This window comes from Falco punctatus, assembly GCF_963210335.1.
Source record: "Falco punctatus genome assembly, chromosome: 4".
In the NCBI taxonomy this organism is placed as follows: Eukaryota; Metazoa; Chordata; class Aves; order Falconiformes; family Falconidae; genus Falco; species Falco punctatus.
The window spans coordinates 25,190,678-25,211,098 of NC_137583.1; the positions used below are offsets into that span (position 1 = coordinate 25,190,678).

Consider the following 20,421-nt stretch of genomic DNA (forward strand, 5'->3'; position numbering starts at 1 on the left):
GGGATGTTGAGAGCTGGGAGTGGACAGCTGAACAGCCCATTACCAATGGCAAAGGTGCAGTCTGGCACCCTAGAGCTTTCCTGTGCCCTTGGAGGAGGAAACCGTGCAAGAGCACCATCGTGCAAACAGGATAGGAGTGCTCACCTTTCCCTCTTTGCACCACCTCTGACTTTCTGATGCACACCTTCTCAGAGAGGAGCGGGACACCTCTCCCAGCTGTCCTGTGCTGCTCAGTGCAGCTTCAGGCAGGATTTCATGGGAACATTTGGGTGAATATTCCCAGGGTAGATCAAAGTTAACGCTCGGGAAAACTCCCTGTGCACCAGTCATTGTAACCTAATTGGGGAAAACCTGGAGACAGCATGGGGTGGGGGCGGAATCAGTGTCCTGTTCTTTTAGGAAAGTGTAAGTCAGTAGCATGTGGGCAAATGTGACACACCGAAGACTTAGGACTGCTGTAAAGAATGGAATCTCTCACAAATCTCTTGGAGTTCTCTGGAGGAGGCAGCAAACATGTAGGACAGAAGAACTGGATTTATATATTCCACTTGGATTTCCAGTAAGAATTCAGTGAGGTCCCTTGTGAAAAACTTCTGAATAAAGCAGGCAGGTATGGGATGAGAGGACATGTCCCCAGATGGATACATAACTTAAAAAGTGTGCAGGAGTAAAGGGCCAGTTTTCACAGTGAGGGGAGGTCGCTAGAGGAATCCTGAGGGGATTTGTGCTCATACATAGTCTGGAGAAAAAGACGGATGATGACTGTTTGTTTGCTGACAATTTGCAGCTATTCAAGGTAGTAAAAGCAGGAGTTCACTGCAGAGCACTGTGGAAACCCTCCGATATAGTGAGTGACTGACCTGATGTAATTCAGTGTACAGACATAGAAAATGATGAGCAGAAGGAGGAACAATCCTAGTTTTGTGTATGCAGTGATGAGCACAGAGGTGATGAAGTCATGAATGAGACCTGGGTTTGTAATAAATACATCTATGGAAATGCCGGTGTAGCACTTGGTCATAAGTGTAAATAACATGTTAGGAGTTCTTGGAGAAGGAACAAAACAAGTAACAGGATTATGTCCTTGCATAAATTCCTGGTGTTGCATGCCTTGACTACTCCATGCAGTGTTGTGCCCCCATTTCAGAAAGCAAAAAATTGAACCAGAAAATGTTAGACAAGAGAGACAAAAATGATCAAAAATCTGAAATGGCGTCTTTATGAGGAGAGCTTTGCTCTGCAAAAGACATGATTAAATAGAATATATGTGTATAAACCCATGTGGAATAGGAAGGATGAGGAAGGAATGATTGCTCACTGCCTTGTTCACAAAGGAACTGGGGGTGGAGGGAAGGAAATGAGAATACGTATGTCAAACTCAAAGCAAAATAAAAAGGGGGATTCTTACGCTTGTCCTGGTTTCATCTGGGATAGAGTTAGTTTTCTTCTTAGTAGCTGGTGCAGTGCTGTGTTTTGGATTTGGTGTAAAAACAGTGTTGATGGCACACTGATGTTTTTGGTTGTTGCTGGGTGGTACTAGGTCAAGGACTTCTTGGTTTCTCAGGCCTTGCTGGGGGGCTGGAGGGGCACAGGAAGCTGGGAGGGGACACAGCGGGGTCAGCTGGCCTGAACCAGCCGGAGGGGCATTTCCATACCATGGGCCATCCTGCTTGGTATATAAACTGAGGGGGGTTGGTTGGGGCTGCCGATCGGTCGCTGCTCGGGGACTGGCTGGGCATCGGTCAGCGGGGGGTGAGCAGCTGTGCCGTGCGTCACGGGTTCTCTTTCCTCCCTTCCCTTTGGATTTCATTCCTCCCCCCTTCTCCCGCCTTTTCATTACAACTGTTACTCTTATCGTTACTATTGTTCTTTTGTTCTTATTTTATCTCAATTATTAAGCTGTTCTTGTCTCAACCCTTGAGTTTTATGTTCCTCTCCAGTTCTCCCTCCCACCCCTCTGGGTGAAGGGGGGGCGAGCGAGCAGCTGCATGGCAGTTAGTTACCGTCTGGCATTAAACCACGACAACACTCTGCATACTGGAGCTGAGGAGCTCCTTGTGCCAGGATGTGGTAGATGCTAAAAGCTTCAAAAAATGAAAGCATAAAATTGTGGAAGAATAATCTATCTGTGAATGTTAAATACCAAGACCCACCCTACTCTGACTCAGCAAGATTCCAAACTGTATGCACATCACTGGAGGTTGGGGATGTGTTGCTACATGCTTTTCTAATTCTTATATTCTCTAGATATTCTTCTCCTGTCCGTTGCCAAAAGCAGGATATTTGGCTGAACAGACTTTAGGTTTGAACTCATGTGCCCAGTCTTACATGTCTATGTTATCCTAAATTTGACACATTTTAAGTAAGAAATTGCATGTGATGTAGATTTACACTTAGGGCCAATACTTTTTACTGTTGTTTTATTTACCTCTAAAATGTGCCTCTGGCTCATCAGTGATAACTGCAGCCTTGGGTTGGTTCTTGCAGTGAAAGTTGTGTTGCCAGCAGTGGCAGTCAAATCTAAAGATGCGACACAAGTGCCTTGTTGTGCGAATGTCAAATTGTACTGGAGACAGGCAGGTGAGCCCTTGATCTAGTGATGTTTTGCTGATTGATTGGAGAGAAGGAAGAAAGAGGAAGAAGAGGTTCAGTCAGCACCTAGGATCCATTCTGAGTTCTCTGTGAAACAGTCAGTGCAGCCCTGAGTATGATTACGGAGATTTCATTGCAGTGGATGGTGATCTAAGCCTATGCACTTCTTGCTGAGTGTTCTTAATGCCTGTGCCAGGGGATAGCAGCCTGCTAGCACAGAGGAGCCCAGATGGATCAGGAGGTTGTGGCCTTTCTTGGTGGAAATTTTGAATGGGTTAAGCAGACACTGATTCCAGTCTCTGCCATTCCCGTTCCTTTGCATGCTCCGTTGCCCACCATGAGGCACAAGAGTCACAGGGGTAAGTTCAGGGCTTCCTCTCACTCCATGGCTGTGTTGCTGTCAGGATGGAGCCAGCTCCCCAGCTTTTCCTCTGCAGGAATCTTCCCATTTATATGCCTCAGAAAGAATTTCTGTGAATTTAATTAGTCACGGTTTACATGATAATAACCCTTGGAATATTTTTTATGGGTAAATAATGTGTATCCCCTGCTGGGTCGGGGGGGGGGGGGGGGGGATGTCTGCTGTTTCCAATGTTCAATTACTGCATAATCTACCTATCTACCTCCTATTAAATGATCAGAGAGTGAGACCAAAGGAAATGAATAGCAGTGGGAATAATTAGCAGTTACTTTGTGTTTGGGGCATGGACCTAGCTTCTTAATGCTCATTCAGAAGCCCCTGCAGTTAAGGAGAATGCAGTTTTTTCATGCTGCTAAGCAAGTGCTGTGCAGGGAGTGTGCAGTTGGCAGCATGGTGCTGTGCACAGGGACCTGACTAATTTCTGTGTGCAAGGAGCTTCATTCCCAGAGAAGTCCATGTGAATGAGGCTTCTCAGTTCCTGGTACCTGACCAAGTCCAGTCCCTTTCCTCACTGCATGTCTGACTGTGAGCTGTATTGTGAGGGAGCTGAGGAATGCCTGGCTGCAAGATTTTGTTGTCCTTCCTCTATCAGGTAGGCTCAGAGCAGCTCCAGTCACAAGTATATCGCTTTCTTGTGAGACAGTCAGGAGCGTCGCTGTCAGCCTGCACCTTTGACAGAAGAGAAGGTGGAGAGGCTTGCCCAGGGCTGCACAGTATGTCTGCATCAGAGCAGAGCTGGCCAGAGTCAGGACTTCATCTGTCTGTTGCTGGGAGTTACCAGCCCCATGCTCTGCTGCAGCCAGGCAAGCCCTTCCACTGAATGGTGGTCCAGGAGCCATCCCGTCAGTTCAGGCCTGGCTGACAGCCTCTGGAAAGGTGACGTGCCAGCCTGGCTAGCAGCCACATACATGATCGCAAACCAGCAGGCAGAGCTGCTCTGAAATAGCGATGTCTGGCTGGGAGGTGCTTGCTCAGCATCCCGCTCCAGTTCCCGCACTGTGATTATCGTAAGCACCAGTGTATTCTTCCCAATTTATGTTTCCTTTTCCTCCCTTGTCTTTGCTATTTTTGCTTTTATTTAATTTGTATTCTCTGTTTTAATTGCTTCTTTAATCTGTAACGTTGCTGCCTACCTGACTCCCCCAGCTCGTGGTCACCTTCAGGACCAGTGCTGTAAACAAGTCATGGTGTCTCTCAACAGCAAGCTTCCCACTGAAATAGCTCCCTAAATAAATAAAAGGCAAATTGGATACTGGAGAAAAACTTTAAATAACATCTGAATTCCTAGGGAACTATGTTTTGCGTGTCGATTAGGGACAAATGGGTTCAACATAAGTAATAATCCTCTGGAATGAAAAATAAAGAAACACTGTTCACCAGCCTCTGTGGGCTGGAACAAGAATAGACTTTGGTGATAAGAGAAAGCAAAATGCAAAGATATCCCTGGGTGGCAGATGGGAGCAAAATATTTAAACATTATTGGACTATAAATACATTATCTCTGTCATAGCTTGCCTCCAGATAGCTGCTTTGGATATGATGGGTGTAGCTTTTTCCTCTTGTGTAATGGGAAGAAGCTAAAAGCCCTTTACGGAGACAGCATTACTGGCAGGCCTTTGTGGCATGTGCTAGACCGTGACCTTTCCAGGTGGAGCTGTACCTTTCAAACACAGCTCACTGCTGAATTCTAGCTGTTCAGTGAAATGTAACTAGTTGAAATTCTCTCAGTGACTTTCTTTCTGGTCTCTCCTCACACTGATGTAATGCTAAAATCCTCCATTAATGTGCACGTTTTGATTGCTGTGTCCCTGTTGTTTGATACTCGCCCCTTCTCCACACATACTTCAGGAGTTTATGACTGGACAAACCTGAGAGAAGTGTGCATGTTGGCTCCTAGCATTCTTCCTTTCCTCTGCATGACATACCCGTCCTTCTAGTTCTGGGGCAAGATATTCCTGTTGCTGGGTGGACCAATGGCTTTGTCACTGGTTGCATTGCTTCCTGAGCTACAGTTGAAGTAGGATGGTGCCAGTGTTTCAAGTCTGTGACTGTGATCAAACAGCTGAGCTCCCTGGGGTGTGGATGTGTTGGTATGTGCTGTCAGGGAATCCCCATGCGTGTCCTATCCACTGCATCAGTATGGGAAGCAGGGAGTATAGGTTTGCTACCCTTCATCTTCTTCCATCTGTTTGCTCCCCCAGTTACAGGGAGTGGGTATAGCTACTGCCTCTGCTGCCCTAGTCTTCCATCTTCATGGGTGCATGTTCAGGAGTTCCATCTGAATATAAGGGAAGACTACTGTGAGGGTGATGGAGCACTGCAGCAGGCTGCCCAGAGAGGCTGTGGAGTCTCCTTCTCTAGATATTCAGAACCCGTCTGGATGTGATTCTGTGCAGCCAGCTCTAGGAGTACCTGCTTTAGCAGGGGGCTGGACTGGATGATGTCCAGGGGTCCCTTACCACCCCAACCAGTCTGGAATTCTGTGATGCTTCCTGAAGAAAAGCCAATTCTTGCTCCTATGCACCTAAGCAGAGGATGAGCACATTTAGTGCCATGGAAAAAGCCCTTCCTTTTGAGAAGCATTTTATCTTTGCTAAAATGAAGCTTTTGCTGTGCCTGTTCATGAAAACCAGCCCGTGATTCCCTGCCCAGCTGGCCCGTGCAGCCCCTGAAGAGGGCAGCGTGGGTTAGCTGATGCGCCGGCACCTGGCACGGCACTTTGCATTCCAGCCGTGTCTACTGCACAGCTAGTGAAATGTAAAAGAGCATTGAAGGAATTGGTAGTAAAACTCCTGGCTCTGTGGTGAGATGTCTGGGCAGAGCAGACAGAGTTTTCCCGATCCCTGCTACTGCAGCAGGCTGTGCCTCTCCCCAGCAGCTGTACTACCTGCCGCAGGCTGACACGGAAACGCCTGGTGCCCGTGGGGCTGCGTGCTGCCCGTGGGGGGGCACAGGCGCAGAAGAGACCACGTAGGGAACCCCAGCTGCTCCCCTTTTCGAAGACTGACCCCCTACGTATCGGATGGACTTTGAGACTCCAGAGTTGTGGACAGATCGTTGTTAAGTGTTGAGCACTGACATTGCGCTCAGCTCTGTGGAATGTACACAAAATAGCAAAATGGAAACACAAATCCCCTACTCGGAGAAGCCTGCGCAGTGGTGGGGTATGACGTACTTTTTTCACGAAGAGGAAGACTAAGGAAAGGGATCAGCTTAATTAATGAATCCTGGGACTTTGGTGCCTGACTGTCCTGCAAGCGATGAATGAACAGCTTTTTCTCTTGAAGCCGAAACCAGGACGGTCTTAAGCATACAACAAGCCTGGAAAGTCACATAGAAGTACTTGTGACATCCGCATTAATACCAGATGAACTCATCAGGATTAATGTTAGTGGGAGTAATGCCAATAGATATCACAATGATTAGACTATTATAATAATGAGTTTTCTGGGGAGGATGATGACAGGTGATTTATATACTGTACAGGTATTTCTTCTGTGTATCCAGATGATAAGCAACTTTGGCATTCTGCTGCAAGAAGTGGGGATTTTTCCTTATTCCTGAAGTTGCCCAGAATGTGGCTGTCTTCTGACTGGTTAGCTGGCCAAAGAGATCCTGGACAGGAAGGGAGGGCAGTCTGAGTAGGTGAAAAGGATGCTGGTGTTTCACTCTTTAAATGCTTGCAGAGAGCTGCTGTGAACCTATCTCTGAGATTTTTTTTTCTGGCCTCACTGGGAAAAATGAGAACTCTGGAGATGTGATGCAGGAACAGTTTGACAAGCACCAAAATACTTACTGTTCTTTTATCACAAGCCCTACCTTTCTGCTATACAGGCATCAGCTGCTGTTTTCTGTTCTGGTATTGAGAAGAAATATATCCAGTGGAAAATAAACCTCCAGTGGTAAAGACAGTTTCACATGGTGTGTATGTTTGGCCACAGAAGGCCATGATCTAACTGTGTGAGGAGCCACTGTCGTGTGTAATAGTGACTGTGCAGAAAAAATGAGGAACCTAAGGTAGTAAGAAATAGTAGTTGCAGTTTTTCACGCAGGGCATTTCATCCTTCATTATTTTTTGTCTTTGCTGAGCACTAACTAGTTGTTGCCATCTAAGATGCATAGTCTTAACTTCCCACCATCTTGGTAGGCTGGCAAGACATAAGGGGTTACAGTGTTCTTGTGCAAAGCCTGTTTTGCCAATGTGATGTCAGATTGTTCAGAAGAAATGTCTTCTCTGGAACTGAGAGGACAGGGAAGCTACTCAGTAGCTTGTTGAGGATGAAGAAATGATGCAGCATTTGAGGCTTTCATGGTAGATATTGAAGCTCTTTCATTGATTTGTTGACAGAGTGACCAGGACAGCAACAGGTGAAATTATTTTTCTCCTCTCAAGTTGCGGGATACCTGGGTCCTTTCCAGAGTCCCATTTTGGACTTCAGAAGCTATGTGGGTACCTGTGTCCCATCTGCAGCCTCATTGGCTAAATGCACAATGTTCTACCTTTGGTGCCTGCCTTGGGGAGGGTAACACAATATCACCATTATTCTTGATTTTATGATCACTAATATAAGCCCAATGCTTGGTAATAATAACAATAATGATTGTCAATGTAAGCCTGAAAAAAAATTAAAATAAGTTCAGAGCGTTTTCAGCACTGTATTTTCATTATGGATATTTCAGCTGCTTCCCCCTCAGCGAGGACTGCTCATTTGTTCCTCCTGCTCTGTGCTTTGCACACTTAAGACCTGGGCAGCTAATCAGTGGGAGAATACTAGACACTGAGCAAGCCTTGTTCGTTCTGATTCCTGTGGCAGGTTAAGGTTGAATAGTGAGTTAAAAAGCCAAGGCTGACACTGCTGCCTAAAAATTAAGTGTCATGTTTTCAACTGTACTTGTTTTTGGGGTAGAATGAGAGTCGAGGCAGCATCTTTTAGGTGATAGTCCCGTATGTCCTTTTGTTTTCACATCGAGAAATTACTTTGGGACAAGTTTCCAGATGAAAGCAGCCAAAAAATTCCTGGGATTTTTCCATCATTTTTGTGATTCCTAAGCAAGGACAGTACTGTCTGCCACAGGAGTGAGCTCTCTGCTGTGCAGCAGGCTAATAGTCTCTTTTTTTTTCCTTTGGAAATGATAATCCTCAACCCTCAGGTGACAATGTGGGCTTGTTAGAGCCCTGTTCAGCAGAGGTGCTGTGTTCAGATTGTGATCTGGCAGAGAGGTAGTGTCCTGAGCCAGACCTGCATACCCCTCCCTGCACCTCCATCCAGGAACTGGTGATCCACGCACAAGGACCAAGCACGAGGGTGTAGGACAGGTGTGACCCTGCACTGGTTGTTCTTATTTCAGTGAATTCAAAGCAATCTACATGAGTTGTTGGTTTGTTTGGAAATGTTCATTTGGAAATGTATGTAACCCTCAACACATACACCTAGGGTTAATGTGTTATCAGTGTTATGCCAGAGAACATTATTACATGCTGTTTAGATACACAAACATATTTTTATGAAAAGTGCCCCCCTTGGTACTTTGCTTTATTTTAAACAACCCAAATCATGAAGGGCAGCTGGTAATCTACATTAAAGCAAGACTGTGCTGTGCTGCGTTGCCACCTGAATGCTTAAATACCCCAGAGGTACTTTTGCAGATTTGCTCAGGTGACTGTATCATCTTTTTGTGCAGCTCTGAGGGTCTCTTGGCTAGATCCAGAATGGGAGGCATTGAAGGCCAGACTTGATTACTAATTACCTGCATTGTGAACTTACTCTATTTGATGCTTGAATTCATGTATTTTTTAAAACCGTCGTTAGACCTTGCAGATATCTCACTGATACGCAGATGTCAGGCTGGGAAGTGGCCCCAACACCCTGCAACTAGGAGAGCTTCAGTGGGGTGGTTGTTCCTGGCAGAAGCATGCCTGCTGTGACCGCAGGGTGTTTGGCATAGGTGACAGGCTTGACAGGCTTGGGGCTTGATATTGTCTTTTCAGAGAGATTCTGTCTTCCCTTAACCTCCTTCCTAGTGCTTTCTGATCTGTATTGCTGTACTGCAGAATGAAATAGCTGATTCAGTTCTAGATTAATTTGGTCTCTCCTGTACAATGTGGATTACCAAAGATCTCTGCTGGGGAAATCAAATGGACTGCTGTGGCGGGTGATAAAGACATCTGGGACCTCTGTGTCATCCTGCTGAAGCATGTTAGGTCTCTTGTCACCAGCTAAAGATCAAGATACTGCATTCAGCTCATGTTTCAGAAGTTAAATGGGAATGCATGAACACTGCCAATGCCTTTTCATGGTGGTGGGCTAGCTCCACAGTGAGCAACTCCATAGACAAGTGGAGCTTATACGATTTACACCAGCTGTGAATCTCATTGCCTGCCCTCACTTTTTTGTGCTCTGCACACTGGTGAGAGAAGCAGTGGAGCTTTTGCTAGGGAGTATGTCAAACCTGCTAATTTTGCTCAGTGTTGGATCAAGAGAGCAGCAGTACTGCCTAGAAACTGGAACTGGAGAGTTCAATAATTTTGACACCAGAACCACATTAACTAGAAAGGGGATAAAGTAATCTGAAAAGCAAGCTCTTGTCATGTCTGTCTTCTGTGCTGTCAGTTTGTCCAGCATGCACATTAGACAGTGTTCATACAGGAATAAGTTACACTTGTCTCCTTGGTTTGTGCCCCTGGGATGAAATGACAGTGCAGCACAGCTGGACGAACTGTGCCACTGGCAGTCTTTCTAGTTTGGTAGGTTAAAGAAGAAGAAAGAAGGGCATGTACAGTGATCATCTTAAAAGCAGTTGAGAAGGGGATGATGGGTGCTGGGAGCACGAGGGTGTCCCCCAAGGTCCCTAGGAGGTGTGCAGAGCTGTGCCTTTGGTGGCCAACAAAGGAATTTCTGCCTGCCAGGGAAGAGGCTTTCCTTGGTCAGGACCTGCATAGAGTTCTGGTTCCATTTCTTTGTGTGGATTTAATATTTCTTCCAGATAATTGACCGCATCCGATGTCTTTGGGAGCAATTTTTGGAGCCTATTTGCATAGCAGGGCTCAGCTCCTGAGTTACTGGCAGCTGCCTAAGTCACTGGGGGCCCAGGGAGTAGAGGTTCTACAGCCAACAGAGCAGGTCAGGACCGCACGGGCAGGGCGGCCATATGCACCTCCTAAGAGGCAGAGGTAGCGAAGGCCATGGCTTGATCATAATGGCTGAGTAAGGCTGGGAGGCAAGATGAGACCGTCCAGCCAGTGAACAGTGAATGTCTTTGCCATGTGTAACTGGCTTGTGGCTCTGAAGAGCCTCTTCTGTGCCCTACCTGCTGATGTTCTCATCTGCCCTCAACTCCTGATCCTTGTGTCTGCCCATGCTGGCCTTCTGCTTTTGTTCTCTTTTTCAGCTAACCACTCTGTCTTCTGCCTGTTGATCCTGTCACGTAAAACACTACTGGCTGTACCTAATGAAATTTCTACTCAGACATGACATGTCAGACCAACCAGTGGAGTCTGAGCAAGGCAAAGGCAGCCTATACTTAACGCCTCTTACAGAAGTGCAGGAGGGTTGTCTTACTGCACAGAGGCACAAAGTCATGCCCTGTTCAGACAATCTGGCTCCCTGGCACTTGCCTTGGCTTGCAGGAGCCGGAGTGTTGTTGGTTGCACATCTTTCTTTGTAAGAAGAGGCAAGGTAACAACTTTAGCTTGGTATCAGCTGGTGGTTGTTCTGCTTAGTCAGGTCTGGAAACCATGGTTTGAATGCACCAGGTTCCTGAAAGCCACTCACACGCTGCACAGATAAAATTACTCTGAGTCCCAGGTGCAGGAGTTGCCTGAAACATGCCATATGGTTGAGTTCAGGGTCAAGCATCAAGAGCAGATTGTCAAAATGTGGTGTCTGGAGACCCCAGGGCTCAATTTTCTAGAGCTGTTCTCCCTGCAGAGAGACCAGAGCGTACATTGCACCACCTTCCTGCTCAACTAGCCCTTGCGTTGGGCATAGTCAGTGCAGTGCCTCACTGAAGGTTATAGGATGTTATCTTACATCATTCCAGTGATTTACCAACAGGAAGTTTCCAGCCTTAGTGGACTGGTTGCTTCCCTCTCATGTTAGCTGTAGACTTACAAAGAGATGTTTGTATTTTAAATATGGTGCAATGACATCAATAGTAATAATTATTGCATGCATCAAAGCTTTGGAGATTAGGCACAGATCATGCATCTAAATGGCAAGCGGTTATAATAGCTCCATACGTGAAACATCAAAGTCTGAGGAAACATTGCTCTGTTATAAAAAATACATCAGAATGATTATTCCACTCCAAGCAAAGTGTAGACGTGCATGGAACAAATGCAACACATTTCATACTCATCTAGGTGTTTCAAGTATGGGAAAAATTGATTCCACAGCTCCAATTACCAATCCACATCAAGTGAAGACTGTATTGAAATTATGAGATTTCACACAATATTAGGCTTAAGTTGACTCCTCCTTGTGAAAATGTATTTATAATTAGGGCCTGGAAAAGCAAGAAGCAGTATTTGGGGTTTTAACTTTTTATATGCTCCCTGGCAGAGAGAGAAGTGGCTGAGATTGCATAAAATTCTTAAAACCATGATGCTTTAAGTATCCTTTTGCTGAATTGAAATGGCTTTCTCATAGATTAAAGGAACTGCACTGTTGTTTTCTTTGTTAGGAGGAAAGTATTCCAAACCAAGAGAAGCACAGGCTCTCTTTACTGAGCCTGGGGACAGCTGCTGGAATAAGAAAATGCAAAACAGTCACTAGAACAACAGAACCTCTGAACTCAGTGACTGAAATTCCCAATTACAGACTTGCTGCTGTTTCTCCTCCCTGATCACAGCTGTTTAGCTTGATCACTCCCCTGGTCCCGGTGGGACAAGTAGTGTGAAGGATGCAGTGCTGTGCATGCTCCGCCAGTCAAATCAAAAGCCCAGCCAAGCCCGAGCCTCAGCTATGAGTCTGGAGGAAATCAGAGTCCCTCATTAAAGTTTCAGAAAAACCTAACTCGTATGAGGACAGCGTTCAAAAATGTATTTGGGGAAAACAAATATTGTTTTAACTCTGTTAATAATTGATGCATTGCCAGCAGAGATCCTTATAGCATTAAGGGAATTGAAAATTAAAGGCACAAAGACACTACTTTAAGAAAACATCTTGATAAATAATTAATATGGCATCGGCCTACTGGAATCTGAAGAGTGTAGGTTTTAGCTTGTCTTGTCAAACCTGTGCTTTGTAACGCTACAGTTTCTTCCAGAATGAGAGCACAGTCATTTTCATTTCATATCAACAAAGGCTCTAGTTGTTTATGCTGCTCAGCTGGAATAATTTACTGGCTTCTCTGTCAGTTGCTTGCACTGAGCCCTTAGGATCCTAAGTAGCACATACCCAAAGGTCACAGCTTTCTTAAATCAAGAGGGGAAAAAGTCTTGATGATTATTTAGAAAACAGAAGAGAACATGTCTGTTTCAGGGGAATTATTCTTTGTCAGGATCAAGTGGATCAGAAGAAGAAACCCTGACAATGCCTGTTTATCAATATGATGTATAAATAGGTGGGAAAGGTGTCTTGGGATATGTAACACTGAGGAACAGCTACTGCTTTAGTTTGTGTGTCTCTGGAGAGATGCATTTTCAATGGCGAGGCCAATCTTGGGGTCCACACTGAATAATTCAGCTGCTGACACTTCCCCCGTGTGTTCTATTTGATGAGGATCTTAAGAACAAGGAGTAGGGCTCCTCAGAATACAAGCCTATCGGTATGACCAAAGAAAGGCTGGACATAGAATGGGCTACAGGAAGCAAATACGGAATTTCTGCATTTCCCTCCAAAGCAGCTCTCCACCATTGCTGTGAGCAGAGGCTGCGAGAAGCAGTGTTCAGAGATGTGGCTGAGTTCAGCTCATGCACAGTTCCTGACATGAAGAGAGACTAGTTTCAAAACAGAATACTGAGTGCCATGTTAACTAATAGAGCTTCTGCCATCTCTGAAAACCCGTGTGTTGCTGAAGGGCATACAAGCTCTTTAAAATCCCGATTTATTCCAGTCCACTCCTATCTTTTAGGCTGTTATAATGAAGTAGCTAGTAAGTCAGGCATAACTGCTGGCAGGCATTCGAATTGTAAGAAACTGCATAAGAGCATCCACAGAACTGTATTTATCATTTCATTCCTTTAAATAAAGCAAAAGCTGCTGCTTCATTACAAATGTGTCAGTACTTTACGTGCAAAAGGTTTGTTGAGATTGATGGAATTCATAAACACCCTTTATTTACTACAGCAAAGTTAATAATTAAGCAGAAGAGAGAATATCCATGAATGCTGTTATAAAAATAATTCTTCTTAGTTCCAAGTAAAAAGCCCATGTAAATTACTGATAGAGAGCGTAAAGGTGATCCGCTAGAACTATAGAGGGGAGCAAGTGAATGTAGTGGTCAGACACTGGAAAGTGCAAAATTATCCAGGCTGCAGCTGAGTGTGTTCTGCCTCAGGTCAATGCCCCTTTCACCAGCCCGGGTGCACAGACCGCAGTCATTGCATCTGCCCCATGCTGGGTCAGGGCTCGTCGTTCCTGCTTGCTGTGGCCACCTCCGGCAGCGGAGTCAGGCCCTCGTTGAAACTGGCATGTAAAGCACGTGGGCTGGCACCCACGGGAAGGTCAAGCCACGTGCCAGAGGAAGGGTTGTGGAGAGTCACCTCCTGCCCGCAGTACGAAGACATGGGTTCTCTTGAAGAAGGGTCCTTTGGGTTTGGCGCCGTTATTCCCCCTTGACTGCGCTGCTGTTCCCCCCTCCGGCCCCTTTGGGGCTCGGTGACGGGGAGGATGAGGACCGAGCCATGCGCCGACAGCCGCAGTGTCCCAGGTGGGGTGTGGGTGCCACGTACATGGCCTTGGGGGGCTCTTCTGTCTGAGAGCTGCAAGGGCCAGAGCTGCTGCAAGAGGCTGCCCATGAGGCTCTGCCTTCCCATGTCCATCCCTCTCCATCGTGCTGCTGCTGCTGTTCCTCATTTCCAGGCATGTCCTCACCTGTGGCTTTCATACCTTCTGTTTCCAGACCAGCCCCGCTCTGTACCCTCTGCCCTGCCTTCTCGCTGCTCCCTGCTCCTGCCTGGAGCTGCCCACCCCACTCCCAGCATGGCTCCTGCTGTGTCACTCCCTCCTGTGGCTTTGCTTTCCTGCTGTAGAGGACCTTCCGTCCATCCTGCCACTGGCTGGCAGAAGAGCTTCCATGCCCGCCAGACAGCCCTATTGTTATTTAAAGATGCTGACTGGGAGCCTCATCCCCATCAGGCAATGCTGAGAGTCTGCCTGATTTAACAAAGCAGAGAAACAAGCCAGTCTGAGTTATCTCGATCTGAAGCATATTCTAGGAGTGATTAGCTGCCTAAACTTGCACTGTAATTACCTGTGCTGAGTGGCTTCTGCACATCATTGCCCATTTTTCTGAGTGTTTTTATTTAAATTGATAATGGAAAATGAATAAAACCTTCGTTCCACTCTGATTTTGACACTTGTGCTAGAAAATATCTGAAGATGAACATTTTTGTGTTCACAATAGTTAGATTAATATTTAATTTGCTGGCATCCAGCAAGCTGATTAGTTTTCCTCTGATATGGTTCAACTTTGTAATTACAGGAACTGGCTCCTCCTGGTTTGTGCCCGGTGCAAGAGGCTTGGAGACCATCCTGGCATCACTGTGACCAGGATTTCACCAGGCTGGTGCACTGCGAGGCTATCATCGTCTGAAATCTCTGCTCCTAGAAAGAGCTGGGACCTGCTCCATATCTCCTGAGGACGGAGAAGATCTGTCCTTGGTTGCATTTAAACTGAAGGGAGTGAGAGTGGAAACAAGATGCAGCCCTGTCGAGTCCCAGGGAATGTGTGCGTGATGTTTGCCTGCTGCTGCATAGGAAGCCTTCCTTGGTGACACAGCCCAGGCACAGGGCAGATCCCACAGCCCTATGGTCTGTCCGATGCTGGGGGTGGGCAGAGCTAACCTGCACACAGGAGATCTCCTCTTGATGGTGACCCTCTGCTGAACCTGGGGAATGCTGCAGCTGGGTGCTGCCAGTGACAAGCCATGGAACAAGGCCAGCAGCACCATGGAGGCAATCGGAGAGAAAGCCCAGCGTGGCAGGGGAGCTGGCTAGCTCGGGGCCTCTCTTCTGCCACAGCCACTAGCAGATGTGAGCCTTGTGAAAAGCCGGTAGAGGACAGGGTGTGGATTACGTGGTTATTTGCCTGTGATCCTCTGAGTTCTGGCTCACAGTCCTTCTGGAGTAGTGGTTATGTCTGACCATTGCCCAGAACTAGCTGGTGGGGCTGTGCTCTAGGGGTGTCTCTGAAGCCTCTTGGAACCCATGAGTACATCTGGGCTCCACAGCGTTCTGAGCAAAGGGCCACATGCTGCCCATCCTCTTTCAGCCTGATAGTGAATAATTTCACTGGCACCTTGTGATTCCTGCATTGTGAAAACAGGGGCCAGTGCACATACAGCGTGCTCCGGTGATCCCTCCTGCTAGGGGCAGGCCCGCCTTCCTGGCTGCGTTTGTAGGTGCAGAACTCTGCCTGAGTTCTGCTGGACCCTCCGAGGCAGGCAAAGGGCTCAGCCCACTCTCAGTGATGCAGAGGCCACAGGTGAACACATCCTCCCTTCCCAGGACCGCACTCCCCGTGCTTCCTTCAGCAATGGGGCTGCCGCCTGTGGCTCAGTCCTCCAAGTGGTTAAGCCTTCCCTACTTGCTCAGAGAGCTGCTGTGCTCAGAATCAGATTCAGCCTTTAGAATTAACCCCGTCTGTAAGGTCCGCTGCCTGGATTCCCCTGACCAGCCATGCAAAGTAAGATCTCATCTTACTGCCATATTCGTCTTGCACTGTCAGTTTTACCCAACTCCTAAACACTCAGTAATGGCAAGACTGTCAGGGTATTATTTATTCGTTAATTTTCACTCCTTGAAGAATATATTGTTGTCATAATACGGCACATTGGACTGGGAACAAACTCCCTATGCAGACAGGGATTAGGGCCATTTTTCAAATGCTGCTGACTGTTGATTTGTACATTGTTTGAAGGAAAAAGGCCTTGTTAGAACTCCATTTTGAACATTACTTTGACAGAACACAGTGGGCAGTTTTTGCATCCTCTCTGATACCTAGGGGACAAAAGGGTGCCGGTGGCAGGGGTGCGGAGCACTAACCCCCGTGGCAGTATGTGCCCAGCACTGCATACATAGAGTTCTTATTTGTGCACCCAAAGCTAATCACGTGAACCTCATCAAAATCCACTTGTTCATCAGCTGACACTACAATAGCTGCTGGCTGCTCAGCCTCTGTCCCTCATCACTGTTCTCCAAAACTGTCTGCCAAAACTTGATCAGTGAGGAGTTTAGGTGTTTTTGTTTAGCTGCAGTACGATCCTGGCTGGGTAAGAAAAGCAGCAGGCTAGTGCCACCATGAGCTGAGCACTGGCAGTAGCCAGTCCCGGGGCAGCTGGTCTGCTCAGGAGAGGGATGGGGAATACCAGGGATAAGTCTGTTAAAAGCGGGAAGAAAAAGTTGATCTTCTTATATGGAAAAGGTGAAGATAGGCACAAGTCTGCAGGCTGATGTGAAGGGAACATGTCTGTGGTGAGACGAGGAGGCTGTTTTATGCCAGCTACAAGGTTCCTGTTGTGTCCTCACCACTGAGGAGTGCTGGGACAAGGACCTTTGCAGTAATATCCTTGCTGAGATGCTGTGCATCTCCATTCGCGTGTGCCAGGGGCGAAGTGGGAGCTGTGCTGTGCCTCTGCAGAGCTGGCTTCTTGTGGAGCTTGGGGAGAGCAGGTCAGGCAACACCCTCAGGTCTGTCACCTCAGGTCTCCTCAGAGGACTGTAGGGTTCAAGGGCAGCTTGATGATGGAAAGGAGAATTGGTCGATGTTTAAAACCGCTCCATTAATTGAGCAACTAAAGCAGATTTTTTTATTAAAGATGGATAATATGGGGAGAGAGGAGGGAGTAGGGCTGTATGTCTGAGCCAGGGCACTTGCTATTCTCAGGTCTTCTGAGTTACTTTTCATCACCTGAACAGCTGCCGGTGGAGAGGTCTGGGAAGGGGGGATGGTAGATAGGGTAGAGCTCACAGTTCAGCCACTACCTCCCAAAGCTGAGTTTCCTGTTTGCTTCTAGGCCAAAGCAGTGAGTGGAACGGCTGCTGCTGATGGGGTGTTCTGAGCTGTGACATGTCTCTGGACTTCCTGCATGAAAGGCAGAAAAATAAAAAGGAAAATTAATTTCTTGGGAGCAAACAAATCCAGCTAGCAACCTCTGCTACAGTTTGTAGCCTGCATAAACACAGGTCTGAACTAGAACATTTGTTGCAACTGTTCAGTGATCCCTGTTCTTCCCAGATTCATCTTATGAACTGGAAAGAGCTATTTGTCTGCCCGTGTGCCCTGAAGTACTAGTATTTGTTAAAACCACATGCTGCAAAAGCCCTAGACTTGAACTACTGGATATGTATAGAGAAAAGCAAATAAAGCCAGCTGTGATATGTCCATTTCATCTAGATAATATTCTGATCAGACCTGATTTATTACCTTTATGTCTTAAGGCCAGGCAAGCCTCGTGGTGCCCCACCAGTCATAAAGTACAACGAGGCAGGAGAAAGAGGGTTTGAGAAAGGAGAGACAGAAATCCTGTTTGCCTGTGGAGATCTGCAAGTGGTTCCTTTCCAAGCTTTCCAATTCACACAGTGCTGACTAGTTTGTCGCTTAGCTGGCACTTCAGCTGTCCCTGCTGTCTTGGTGCCAGGGTCATGCACACTGCCTTCCACACGGCTTCTGCAAGCCCTGCTGCCTTGGCTCAGGAGTGCCAGCACCGCTGGGGCACGATGCCCATGGCTGCCTAGGGTGGCTACAGCACTCACCCTTCTGCTCTGTTCTGCTTTGCAGAACCTGACCTGCATTCTTTGAAAAATTATTACAGTTAAGAAAGCCCAGGCAGAAACCAAGTTACCAGTGAGAAGAACCATATGAATATCACCTGCGGACTGGGGATAAATAATAAGGCAAGACAAACAAGGCACACAGAGGGTAATTAAAACCACAATACCTAGGGATATCTCTAAATTAAAAAAATAATCTTCACACTGAAATTGCAAACTGATGCATCTCAGTGTATTAATTCTTCCCAAATTAGCAGTGCCTAAAGAACAGCTGTCATTATCTGCTAGCTTCAGGGAGTGTGATGGGGTGAGCAGAGCAGCAGAACTTTGGTCTCCCCATTGAGCGTGGCTCAGTGCTTGGGACCAGGGGAGGGGAGGAGGCACGGTGTCTCTGCGTCGGGCTGCCTGCTGCCCTGCAGCTCCCTGCACAGCATCCCAGGTGCCAGCATGGCCTGAGCTCCCCGCAGGTGTGGAGGGAGAGGCGGGCACAGGGTTTCCCCAGCAAAGCGCCTGCTCTTTCAGCCAGCTGCTGCTGCTGTGGCTGCCATTTCGTCATCTTCTTTCGTGTTTTGAAGCAGGAGAAGAAACTGCAGCTGATGAGGATCAAAACCTTTGTGATGTCCAGTGCCTTTTGTGGGGAACTTGGAGCAAAATCACAAAAATCTTCCAGGAGATTGGTTCATTTTTAATGCTATAGGATTATAGTTTGTCTGTTTAATTCAACCTGAGTGACATAATATCTTTTATTTGGACTTATTACCAGCAGAGCAGTTAGTCAGTTGGAAGCAGACCTAGGGCAGGGCATTTTGTCATTATTTTAAATTTTCTGTATCTGACAAAATTGAAGGCCTTGGAAAGACTAGAGCCATTGTAAAGGACAGAGCATCAGAGAATAGGTCACGCAGTGTATTAAAGAATAGAAATTGATTCATTCTTTCCTCTGTTGAATAAGCAGCTGTACTTTGGTCCCTGTGATCCATGAAATAAGCTGTCAGGGAAATAGGAAATGTGCCACAGTTGAACTTCACTCATTGATTTTGTTCTGATCCAAGGTGCAATATTAAAATGCATTATGGTGGGTGCAGAATCTGCAGCAGTGACAGCAGCTAGGCCTAGCTTGCTAGTCAGTTGTCTGGGCTATTTGTTATTGAATTAGTAGTGCTTTGCAATCCTGGGACTCATTTACCTAGGTTGTGTGGTCAGAGCCAGCTAACAGGAGGAATTTCACAAAAGCAACATTTGATAGTTTTAAATAAAATCAAAGGCTACAGACAAGGCTCAGGAGGAGTGGTTCTAACAAGATCTATTGGCCCTTCTATCTGGAGAAACAATTTTCAGACAATTCAGAGATTCTGACACAGTAATCAATGTAAGCAGGGGTAGCAAGAGACTTCTAGAATATGGGATTACTGTCTTGAGCACGTTAGGCCAATTAATGCCTGTAACTCTAATAGACTGCTTAGCTGCAAAATTAAATGGGGAACATTCCCATTATTGCATAAAAACTATACCCACTTCCATTTTTTATAACAGAACACACCTTTGTTTATACACCTTTTCCCAAGTAAAAAACTGACCTTGTTGTGCTGTCCTTAAGTAGTGTACAGAGGAATGCCTGCAACTATTATTTGCTATCATAAGTCTCTTTTTTCCATGTTGAAGTCTCTTTTGCTTCTTTTGTGAGTTCTTACAAGTTTTATTAAATAAAACATCATTTTTGTTGCCTTTGCTTTATTTGCCTCAAAATTGTGATTCATAAAGATGGATTTTTATAATTAAGGTAGAAATGAGAAATAACCTTCTATATATAATTTAAAGTGTTGAAATTATAGAGACTATCTAAATTCTGCTTTAAATCACAGGAACAAACTGTTCCCCATTAGCAGCCCTAATTAAATCCATTTTTCTAGAGTCTTTGGCAAATTCCACTTTAGTAAAGCTGTATTAAGCTCTCTTTTATTTCCTCTTGCTTTGCAGAATTCTCTGTTTGAGATGAATAATAGGTCGAATATAGTATGTGACGGCTCTGTAGATTCTGAAGATATAATATGAACAAATACATTGCTCTGGAAAGCTGGCATAAGAACACCAGTGAGGATTTAGGAGAATCTCAACTACCAGACAGGTAGGAGCACTACCATTCTGGCTTGGGGAGTTTATATGTGATGCAAGAATTGCCAAACATCATGTAGCAAAGAGGCTGTGGGAAGGTGGAGGAGGCTTGAAGAAGGGGAGGAACGGGAGAGTACTGAAGCAAGCAGCATCCTGTTCCCCCTCTACGCAGCACACTCAGGTGGTGTGCTCCTGAGCTCTGGTTTACCACCTGCTATGCGCCACCACTGTTATCCTCGACCTTTCTGGGGAATGAGCGGTTGCAGAGGGGTGGAGAGGAGAAAACTTTCTGAGGATAGCCAGCTCTGCTTTTCTTCAGTACATGCAGTCGTGTGGAGACGTGTTTTCTGCGCGGCTGTG

General features: G+C 46.3%; 1 long non-coding RNA gene across 1 annotated transcript in view; it reads left to right on the forward strand.

Annotated features, from left to right (window-relative positions):
- Positions 1 to 20,421, forward strand: part of LOC308063956 — a 183,981-nt gene that overhangs the window by 11,491 nt on the left and 152,069 nt on the right. Inside the window, exon 2 of the long non-coding RNA XR_013928137.1 lies at positions 14,660 to 20,074. This is a non-coding gene — a long non-coding RNA (uncharacterized lncRNA). The remainder of the gene's footprint in view (positions 1 to 14,659; positions 20,075 to 20,421) is intronic.